General features: G+C 33.3%; 1 protein-coding gene across 3 annotated transcripts in view; it reads left to right on the top strand.

Moving 5' to 3' along the window:
- Window positions 1–12,272, top strand: part of LOC144438814 (serine/threonine-protein phosphatase with EF-hands 2-like) — a 214,362-nt gene that overhangs the window by 135,486 nt on the left and 66,604 nt on the right. The gene's annotated exons all lie outside the window — the stretch shown is intronic.

A 12,272-nucleotide genomic window follows, 5' to 3' on the forward strand; every position in this document is an offset into this window, starting at 1 on the left:
AAACGTTCGGCCAAACCCTGTCTGTGAACTTTGTTCACTTATCACATCAGAAGAATGCCCAAACGTCTAGCAGCGAAAGTAGGTATATAGATGGAAGATTTCTTCAAGTAAAAATGATCACACAACATGTGTATGATTTGAGTAAAAGAACTTAAACTTAAAAACTATTAGTTCAGATTGATTTAATTTAGTGGGCATGTATGTAGGGATGTGTGTGTGAGATGAAGAATTGTTCTGGTCATCATCCCATCCTACAACAAACAAATGAGAATCTAGTGCAAAGAGTTGCTAAACTTGAGAAAAGACAGGAAGAGCAAAAGCAGCACCGTAGACAGCAGAATATCGAGAAAAAAAGGGAATTCCTGAAATTCATGATTAAATCGAAAATGCATATTATATCGCATTTATCAGTACTGAAAAGAATCAGTGAAGATACTACAGCTGCTGACATACAAGTGATGCACAGAATTTGAAGAAAAGATGTGAGTGACACTAAAGCTGGAGGTAAAGTTACATTACAACTGATTGTAGTCAGATCTACCAGCAGAATAACATGTGGATTAAAGTTATATAAAGTATACCAAGTGTAGAATAACATGATATAAAGTTATATAAAGTATACCAAGTGAAGAATAATATGATATAAAGTTATATAAAGTATACCAAGTGAAGAATAACATGATATAAAGTTACATAAAGTATACCAAGTGAAGAATAATATGATATAAAGTTATATAAAGTATACCAAGTGAAGAATAACATGATATAAAGTTATATAAAGTATACCAAGTGAAGAATAACATGATATAAAGTTATATAAAGTATACCAAGTAAAGAATAATATGATATAAAGTTATATAAAGTATACCAAGTGAAGAATAATATGATATAAAGTTATATAAAGTATACCAAGTGAAGAATAATATGATATAAAGTTATATAAAATATACCAAGTGAGGAATAACATGATATAAAGTTATATAAAGTATACCAAGTGAAGAATAACATGATATAAAGTTATATAAAGTATACAAAGTAAAGAATAACATGATATAAAGTTATATAAAGTACACAAAGTGAAGAATAACATGATATAAAGTTACATAAAGTACACCAAGTGAAGAATAACATGATATAAAGTTATATAAAGTACACCAAGTGAAGAATAACATGATATAAAGTTATATAAAGTATACCAAGTGAAGAATAACATGATATAAAGTTATATAAAGTATACAAAGTAAAGAATAACATGATATAAAGTTATATAAAGTATACCAAGTGAAGAATAATATGATATAAAGTTATATAAAGTATACCAAGTGAAGAATAACATGTTATAAAGTTATATAAAGTATACCAAGTGAAGAATAACATGATATAAAGTTACATAAAGTACACCAAGTGAAGAATAATATGATATAAAGTTATATAAAGTATACCAAGTGAAGAATAACATGATATAAAGTTATATAAAGTATACCAAGTGAAGAATAACATGATATAAAGTTATATAAAGTACACCAAGTAAAGAATAACATGATATAAAGTTATATAAAGTATTCCAAGTGAAGAATAATATGATATAAAGTTATATAAAGTATACCAAGTGAAGAATAACATGTTATAAAGTTACATAAAGTATACCAAGTGAAGAATAACATATGATATAAAGTTATATAAAGTAAACCAAATGAAGAATAATATGATATAAAGTTATATAAAGTATACCAAGTGAAGAATAACATGATATAAAGTTATATAAAGTATACCAAGTGAAGAATAATATGATATAAAGTTATATAAAGTATACCAAGTGAAGAATAACATGTTATAAAGTTACATAAAGTATACCAAGTGAAGAATAACATATGATATAAAGTTATATAAAGTATACCAAGTGAAGAATAATATGATATAAAGTTATATAAAGTATACCAAGTGAAGAATAACATGATATAAAGTTATATAAAGTGTACAAAGTAAAGAATAACATGATATAAAGTTATATAAAGTATACCAAGTGAAGAATAACATGATATAAAGTTATATAAAGTATACCAAGTGAGGAATAACATGATATAAAGTTATATAAAGTATACCAAGTGAAGAATAATATGATATAAAGTTATATAAAGTATACCAAGTGAAGAATAACATGTTATAAAGTTATATAAAGTATACAAAGTTAAGAATAACATGATATAAAGTTATATAAAGTATACCAAGTGAAGAATAATATGTTATAAAGTTATATAAAGTATACCAAGTGAAGAATAATATGATATAAAGTTATATAAAGTATACCAAGTGAAGAATAACATGATATAAAGTATACCAAGTGAAGAATAACATGATATAAAGTTATCGAGTCATATCAAGACCTCTATGATCATACTGTGTTTGGCAGGTTAAATTTCCTGCATATACCGATTGCCATAATATTTGATGGGTGTATTACCTTCAGTGTCTAGTTGGGAAATTGTTCAAATTAAAATGATCTTACTACTGGTGTGTGATTTGGGTCAAAAAATGTAAATTTTGGTCCAAAAACTTACACAAGAACAATTGGGCATATCGGTCTGAAATTTGGTGGGAACATTCTTAGGGGTGTTTAAGCATTCAAAAAATGTTTGCAAATGTGCCTAACAACAAGACCACTCTCATAGCAACCGCCAAATGGTGAGGTATTTCACAAAGATTACCACTGGGATTAAAAGACAATTGAATAAGCATTCAAAAATGTATATAAATTTGCCTAGCAACAAGACCACGCCCATAGCAACAGCCAATCAATGGTGTATTTCACAAAAATAACCGTGGGGATGAATAGACAATTGAATAAACATTCAAAAAATGTATGTAATTTGCCTAGCAACAAGACCCATAGCAACAACCAAATAATCACGTATATTGGAAAGATCACAATAGGAATTGATAGACAAATGAATAATCATTCAAAAAAATGTATGCAAATGTGCCTAGCAACAAGACCACGCCCATAGCAACAGCCAAGTGATCATATATATTGCAAAGATAACAGGAGTAAATAGGCAAATGAATAAACATTCAATAATGTATGGATAATCATTCAGCAAATGAACACCTATACCCAGCATGGATCAGCATATGGGAAAACATTTTTAAAAACTGTACAGTTGTGCTACAACACCATTGGCGCTATTTTGTATTCAAAATTTTGAAGAAAAAAATTATTTTAGGTGACTTCTATACGTAGTCACATCAAACCGTACAATAACAATAGGGGCAGACTTTAGTTTTTAATTTGTTTTTCTGGATATGTCTGAATTACACTGATCAATGCACCAACTTGACGAAACAACTACTTAGGGGGTAGGACAGTATGGGGTTTGATCCCCCAAAATTAGGTGTTACCTTTATTTCAATATGATTTTATCATTCAGTGGCATTATTTCTTATTCCATCATTCTATCATTGTTATTTCATCATTATTTTATCATTATTTTATGCTTATGTCCTTATTATTTCATCATTTCATTCTTATTTGGTTATTATTTCATTCTTATGCCATTATAATTAGTCCCCGCCGGACAAAGTCCGGGACGGGGACTTATGGATTGGGTTCCGTCTGTCCGTCCGTCCGTCCGTCTGTCCGTCCGTCCACAGCCGTTTCTTGGAGATGCCTGGACCGATTTTTTCAAACTTGGTACAGGGGCAACATACAATGGCATACATATGCACGTCAATTTGTTTCATGATACGATCCAATATGGCCGCCTAGCAGCCATTTTGTTTGCAAATTTTCCCTGTCTAAAGCCATAACTCAGACATGCTTGAACAGATCTCATTCAAAGTTGGTATTAGGACAGTGTTCTATAACATACATGTGCATATCCATTTGTTGTCATGATACGATCCAGTATGGCCACCTAGCAGCCATTTTGTTTGCAAATTTTCCCTGTCTAAAGCCATAACTCAGACATGCTTGAACACATCTCATTTAAAGTTGGTATTAGGACAGTGTTCTATGACATACATGTGCATATCCATTTTCGTCGTGATACGATCCCCCATACCCGACCCATCCTTTATTGTTGTAGGCATGTTCCATGTCCAACAAGCAGACACAACATATCTAAGTCTGTTTGATTTAGGTTCACAAGTGTTGTTGTGTGATCAGAGTAGAGATAATTCTTTAAAACCCAATCATAGCGGGGACTATGTCATTCTCAATGACTTGTTTGATCATTATTTTATTCTTATTTGGTCATTATTTCATTCTTATGCCATTATTATTTGATCATTATTACATTATTTCATTCTTATTTAGTCATAATTTCATTCTTATTTGATCATGATTTCATTCTTATTCCATTATTATTTGGTCATGATTTCATTCTTATTCCATTATTATTTGATCATGATTTCATTCTTATTTCATTATTATTTGGTCATGATTTCATTCTTATTTCATTATTATTTGGTCATGATTTCATTCTTATTCCATTATTATTTGGTCATGATTTCATTATTATTTGGTCATGATTTCATTCTTATTTCATTCTTATTTAGTCATGATTTCATTCTTGTTTGGTCATGATTTCATTCTTATTTCATTCTTATTTGGTCATGATTTCATTCTTATTCCATTCTTATTTGGTCATTATTCCATTCCTATGCCATTATAATTATTATTTATTTCATTCTTATTCCATTCTTATTTGGCCATAATTTCATTCTTATTTGGTCATGATTTCATTCTTATTTCGTCATGATTTCATTCTTATTTGGTCATAATTTCATTCTTATTTGGTCATGATTTCATTCTTATTTGGTCATGATTTCATTATCATTTGGTCATGATTTCATTCTTATTTGGTCATGATTTCATTCTTATTCCATTATTATTTGGTCATGATTTCATTATTATTCCATTCTTATTTGGTCATAATTTCATTCTTATTTAGTCATGATCTCATTCTTATTTCATTCTTATTTGGTCATTATTTCATTCTTATTTCATTCTTATTTGGTCTTATTTGGTCATGATTTCATTCTTATTTCATTATTATTTTGTCATGATTTCATTCTTGTTTGGTCATGATTTCATTCTTATTTCATTCTTATTTGGGCATGATTTCATTCTTATTTCATTCTTATTCCATTCTTATTTGGTCATTATTCCATTCTTATGCCATTATAATTTGATCATTATTTCATTCTTATTTGGTCATTGTTTCATTCTTATTTCATTCTTATTTAACCATTACTTAATTCTTATGACATTATTTTATTTGACTATTATGTCATTATTTCATTCTTATGCCATTATTATATGACCAGTATTTCATTCATATTTGGTCATTATTTCATTCTTATTTAAGCACTATTTCATTCTTATTTAACCATTATTTCATTTTTATTTCATTCTTATTTGGTCATGATTTCATTCTTATTCCATTATTATTTATTTCATTCTTATTCCATTCTTATTTGGCCATAATTTCATTCTTATTTGGTCATGATTTCATTCTTATTTCGTCATGATTTCATTCTTATTTGGTCATTATTTCATTCTTATTTCATTCTTATTTGGTCTTATTTGGTCATGATTTCATTCTTATTTCATTATTATTTTGTCATGATTTCATTCTTATTTGGTCATAATTAGTCCCCGCCGGACAAAGTCTGGAACGGGGACTTATGGATTGGGTTCCGTCTGTCCGTGTGTCTGTGCGTCCATGTGTCCGTCCGTCCGTCCGTCCGTCCAGAGCTGTTTCTTGGAGATGCCTTGACCGGTTTTTTTCAAACGTGGTACAGGGGCAACATACAATGGCATACATATGTACGTCAATTTGTTTCATGATACGATCCAATATGGCCGCCTAGCAGCCATTTTGTTTGCAAATTTTCCCTGTCTAAAGCCATAACTCAGACATGCTCGAACAGATCTCATTCAAAGTTGGTATTAGGACAGTGTTCTATGACATGCATGTGCATATTCATTGTTGTCATGATACGATCCAGTATGGCCGCCTAGCAGCCATTTTGTTTGCGAATTTTCCATGTCCAAAGCCATAACCCAGACATGCTTGAACTGATCTCATTCAAAGTTGGTATTAGCACAGTGTTGTATGACATACATGTGCATATTCATTGTTGTCATGATACGATCCAATATGGCCACCTAGCAGCCATTTTGTTTGCGAATTTTCCATGCTCAAAGCCATAACTCAGACATGCTTGAACAGATCTCATTCAAAGTTGGTATTAGCACAGTGTTGTATGACATACATGTGCATATCCATTTTCGTCATGATATGATCCAATATGGCTGCCTGGCAGCCATTTTGTTTGCGAATTTTCTATGTCCAAAGCCATAACTCAGACATGCTTGAACTGATCTCATTCAAAGTTGGCATTAGGACAGTGTTCTATGACATACATGTGCATATTCATTGTTGTCGTGATACGATCCAATATGGCTGCCTGGCAGCCATTTTGTTTGCGAATTTTCCATGTCCAACGCCATCACTCAGACATGCTTGAACAGGTCCCCCGCACCCCCATACCCGACCCATCCTTTATTGTTGAATGTATTATTCCATCACGTCATCTTGAAGAGTAGGCATGCTCCATGTCCAATGAGCAGACACAACATATCTAAGTCTGTTTGATTTAGGTTCACAAGTGTTGTTGCGTGATCAGAGTAGTGATATCAAGAAAATGACAACATAAACTGCCAGTTCCTTAAAACCCAATCATAGCGGGACTATGTCATTCTCAATGACTTGTTTCATTCTTATTTGGTCATGATTTCATTCTTATTTTGTTGTGATTTCATTCTTATTCCGTTATTATTTGGTCATGATTTCATTCTTATTTCATTCTTATTTGGTCATGATTTCATTCTTATTCCATTATTATTTGGTCATGATTTCATTATTATTTCATTCTTATTTGGTCATGATTTAATTCTTATTTCATTCTTATTTGGTCATGATTTCATTCTTATTTGGTCATGATTTCATTCTTATTTCATTCTTATTTGGTCATGATTTCATTCTTATTCCATTATTATTTGGTCATGATTTCATTATTATTTCATTATTATTTGGTCATGATTTCATTATTATTTCATTCTTATTTGGTCATGATTTCATTCTTATTTGGTCATGATTTCATTCTTATTTGGTCATGATTTCATTCTTATTTGGTATGATTTCATTCTTATTTGGTATGATTTCATTCTTATTTGGTCATGATTCCATTATTATTTGGTCATAATTTCATTCTTATTTGGTCATGATCTCATTCTTATTTCATTCTTATTTAACCATTATTTCATTCTTATTTGGTCATGATTTCATTCTTATTTCATTATTATTTTGTCATGATTTCATTCTTATTTGGTCATAATTAGTCCTCGCCGGACAAAGTCTGGAACGGGGACTTATGGATTGGGTTCCGTCTGTCCGTGCGTCTGTGCGTCCATGTGTCCGTCCGTCCAGAGCTGTTTCTTGGAGATGCCTTGACCGTTTTTTTTCAAACTTGGTACAGGGGCAACATACAATGGCATACATATGCACGTCAATTTGTTTCATGATACGATCCAATATGGCCGCCTAGCAGCCATTTTGTTTGCGAATTTTCCATGTTCAAAGCCATAACTCAGACATGCTCGAACAGATCTCATTCAAAGTTAGTATTAGGACAGTGTTCTATGACATACATGTGCATATTCATTGTTGTTGTGATACGATCCAATATGGCTGCCTGGCAGCCATTTTGTTTGCGAATTTTCCATATCCAACGCCATCACTCAGACATGCTTGAACAGGTCCCCCGCACCCCCCATACCCGACCCATCCTTTATTGTTGAATGTATTCCATCACGTCATCTTGAAGAGTAGGCATGCTCCATGTCCAACGAGCAGACACAACATATCTAAGTCTGTTTGATTTAGGTTCACAAGTGTTGTTGCGTGATATCAAGAAAATAACAACATAAACTGCCAGTTCCTTAAAACCCAATCATAGCGGGACTATGTCATTCTCAATGTTTCATTCTTATTTGGTCATGATTTCATTCTTATTTTGTTGTGATTTCATTCTTATTCCATTATTATTTGGTCATGATTTCATTCTTATTTCATTCTTATTTGGTCATGATTTCATTCTTATTCCATTATTATTTGGTCATGATTTCATTATTATTTCATTCTTATTTGGTCATGATTTCATTCTTATTTCTTTCTTATTTGGTCATGATTTCATTCTTATTTGGTCATGATTTCATTCTTATTTCATTCTTATTTGGTCATTATTTCATTCTTATTCCATTATTATTTGGTCATGATTTCATTCTTTTTCCATTATTATTTGGTTATGATTTCATTATTATTTGGTCATGACTTCATTCTTATTTGGTCATGATTTCATTCTTATTTGGTATGATTTCATTCTTATTTGGTCATGATTCCATTATTATTTGGTCATGATTTCATTCTTATTTCATTCTTATTTGGTCATGATTTCATTATTATTTGGTCATGATTTCATTCTTATGACTACCCAACACCGGACTTCACGTCATTTCACGGCATTTTACCGCCTACGAGTAACCGTATTTCATGTACGCGAAAGCCTAGAGTGGAAACGAGAAGGTTTACACTAATACTAGTAACAGTAAGGAGATTTTGCCCAGAATCAACAACTTGACAGTCCCATGCCCGGGTCCCATGGCATTTTGCGTTTCTCTGATAATACTTTGCAGCCTTGCTGCGCTTCAAATTCTACTAATAGGCACTTGTGTTATATTGTCTAAAAGAGTAATGGTGTCATTTAGTACTTCTTGGCATACCTTGACTACCTCTTGTATTAGTATATGACTCGTAGCGCATAGCGTTGTCCGCCATAAGACATTTGCATGTTTTGCTAGCTGCATGCTGCAGAGAGGAGGGCGACAACTACGGCGTGATTTGAGAAATTAGCAACTTTGGCCCAGGACCATGGTTTCGAGAACACAGAGTTAAAAAGAGTGTCCAAATAATGTTCAATTAATGTCTGAGCAAGTGACAAAAAGTTTCAAGCTGATGAGCGTTCTGCATAATCATGACATAAAAAAGTAATAGTTTCATGTTTGATTAATGACATTTTATTTATTAGTGAGCATTATTGGTCTCAAATTTTATAATTATTTCGTTATGAATATGGTATGATTATTTGAACTTTATTTGAACATTATTTCATTCTTTTTATCTGTTTTCTCAAAACCATGGTCCAGGGCCCTCTCCACAGGCACTCGGTTCCAGGGTTGTGTCTTGGGATAGTTGTGTCACTAGTATCAGAATGCAATAAAATGTCGATAATAACGATAATATAGTCAAAGACATGTATAAGGCCAAAAAAAAAAAAAAAAATGTTTCTGGTCAGCGCGCGCGTCACTTCAACACCAGCGCGTCACTCCTTTTTTTTCCCGATCTGGCGGCAAGCTAGCTTTTTGAGCTTGTTCAAAAATTGAAAATGGCCACTGGTGGCGGGCTTCATACCCCTTTCTCATAACATTCTACCCACAGTTCATCACTCATCAAGATGAATGCACACACATCGCGCACGGGTGTTAGGGAATGTTTAATATTGCAGGGTACAAGTATTACCCAAAATGGCTGTCAGACCTAATTCATCACGTACCTATTGACATGTTAATCTCAGTTCAGATTACGTTTGGGTCAAAGATCTTAAGGCCTTTTGGCCTAGTCGACGCATCGCCAAATGTGACCTTACTAAGGCTGTTCCATGACTTGAGCAGGGGTGTTCTGAATACTGGAGATAGATTTGTACTGGAGCCAGCGTATGCTGACTTTCCCATGGAAAGTAGCGTGAGTACGTCAATCACCGGCCAGTTTCAAACGATACCATTATCAGTGACAATGTCTGCGGTCATCGAGTTTGGAAAGTTTATCACCTTTAATTTAACTGGTGATGTTCAGAAAGAGTCGAGACCAGTACCAGTGCAGAATGCATTTCAACTGTTGATGGGTGGTGCTAGAAAAAAAACGTGGCCAAAACAACGACAGCTTGACCGACCAAACGCACGTTTTAAACTGCACAATGATATGATACGATGGTTGCAGGGACAGAACCTCGGATGGGATTATAACAGCAGATCACTTGGCGACCAATTTGTCAACATTTTAGGAGATGCTCTTTGGTTGATCATGTGGAACAGACATCCACTATTTCGTCCCTGAAGGACAACCAGGTCACATTATCAGTAAAGTCTTATGTTCGACATGATCTGCAATGCACATCTCCAGTTGAGATTCCATATTTCTCATCTTCTGTGTTTCCAGCAATCTGTAATTATTGTGGCTGTGGTCATGATTTGCTGACAGGAGAGAGAGCAGCTGACATCTATCCAAACTGCAGTGGTTGCTATTCAACCAAACCAAAACGACTCAGAAGAAAGAGAAAATTCTTCAGGGCCCAGGCCCATGATCACTGACTGAACACTATATGTGATATGTGAACACTGAATAGTGTGTGATGTATATATATTAACATTGAAGGGGAGGGGAAAAAAAAAAAAAAAAAAAAAATATTCGCGTCGTCGCACCGTTTTTGGAAAAAAGACATGACCAGAAACATTTCTTTCTTTTTTTTGGCCTAAGCCAAACATTTATGAAAGGGGTAAAAATACTCTAGTTTCTGTGATCGTGCAAATTCACTGCAACTGCACGTTACATCAAAAAATTATTTTTTTGATGTAACGTGCAGTGAATTTGCACGATCACAGAAACGACTTTAACTAGTTAATTTTTACCCCTTTCATAAACGTTTGGCTTTTACACGTATATACTATCGTTATTTTCGAAATTTTATTAAATTCTCATAGGACTACCCCAAACACAACCCGGGAACAGAGTGCCTGTGGCCCTCTCATAGTAAAATATGGCATCTTTGGTGGCGAGGGTGTGCCAAGATATCCGTGTGCTGATTCGAAATTTAGAACTTGAAACTGACACCAACCAGTTGATAATATACTCGGAACAACTACTCTCCATTCAGGAAGAACTTGTCTTTGTAGCTGCTGGTACTGTTGATATACAAAGTTCTATTTTTGACAGCATTAGCTGGGTCATTGGCATTTTACGAAACCCCATCAGACATGGAATTCGAAACCCATGGCATGGCATATGAGTGTATACTCTCGGAGAGTGGGACGACCCTCTTTCAAAATTTGGCGAGAACAGTTAATTTTCTTTCTTGGTGAAGGTTTTACCATTCCAAAGATGTCAGCAATGTTAGGAGTGTCTAGGAGAACAGTCGAAAGGCGATTATCACAACATGGGCTATCAGTGTCAGAATCGTACGCGACCCTGACGGATGATGAACTCGACACCAAACTTGAACATATAATTGAACAACTGCCCAATACTGGTATGAAACACCTTCACAGCGTTTTATTGTCTATGGGTACACATGTAACCAGGGTAATAAGGGTCGATCCTCATGGAGTGGAGTCGAGAAGGAGGTATGCAGTAAGGAGAAGACAGTACAATGTTTCTTGTCCAAACACACTTTGGCATATATAAGTTGTTGATTCCGGGCAAAATCTCCTTACTGTTACTAATGTTAGTGTACGCCTTCTCGTTTCCACTCTAGGCTTTCGCGTACATGAAATATGGTTACTTGTAGGCGGTAAAATGCCGTGAAATGACGTGAAGTCCGGTGTTGGGTAGTCATAAGAATGAAATCATGACCAAATAATAATGAAATAAGAATTAAATCATAATGAAATCATGACCAAATAATAATGAAATCATGACCAAATAATAAAGGAATAAGAATGAAATCATGACCAAATAAGAATGAAATCATGACCAAATAAGAATGCAATCATGACCAAATAAGAATGAAATCATGACCAAATAAGAATGAAATCATGACCAAATAAGAATGAAATAAGAATGAATTCATGACCAAATAAGAATGAATTCATGACCAAATAAGAATGAAATAATGACCAAATAAGAATGAAATAATAACCAAATAAGAATGAAATCATGACCAAATAAGAATGAAATAATGACCAAATAAGAATGAAATAATAGCCAAATAAGAATGAAATGGTGAAATAATGATGAAATAATAATAAAATAATGATGAAATAACAATGATAGAATGATGGAATAAGAAATAATGCCACTGAATGGTAAAATATACATATTGTGGGAACCCTTGTTAATTTCTTCTTGTCTACATCAGACAATTAGATGTCATTCAAA

Source organism: Glandiceps talaboti, chromosome 8 (genome assembly GCF_964340395.1).
Source record: "Glandiceps talaboti chromosome 8, keGlaTala1.1, whole genome shotgun sequence".
Classification (NCBI taxonomy): domain Eukaryota; kingdom Metazoa; phylum Hemichordata; class Enteropneusta; family Spengelidae; genus Glandiceps; species Glandiceps talaboti.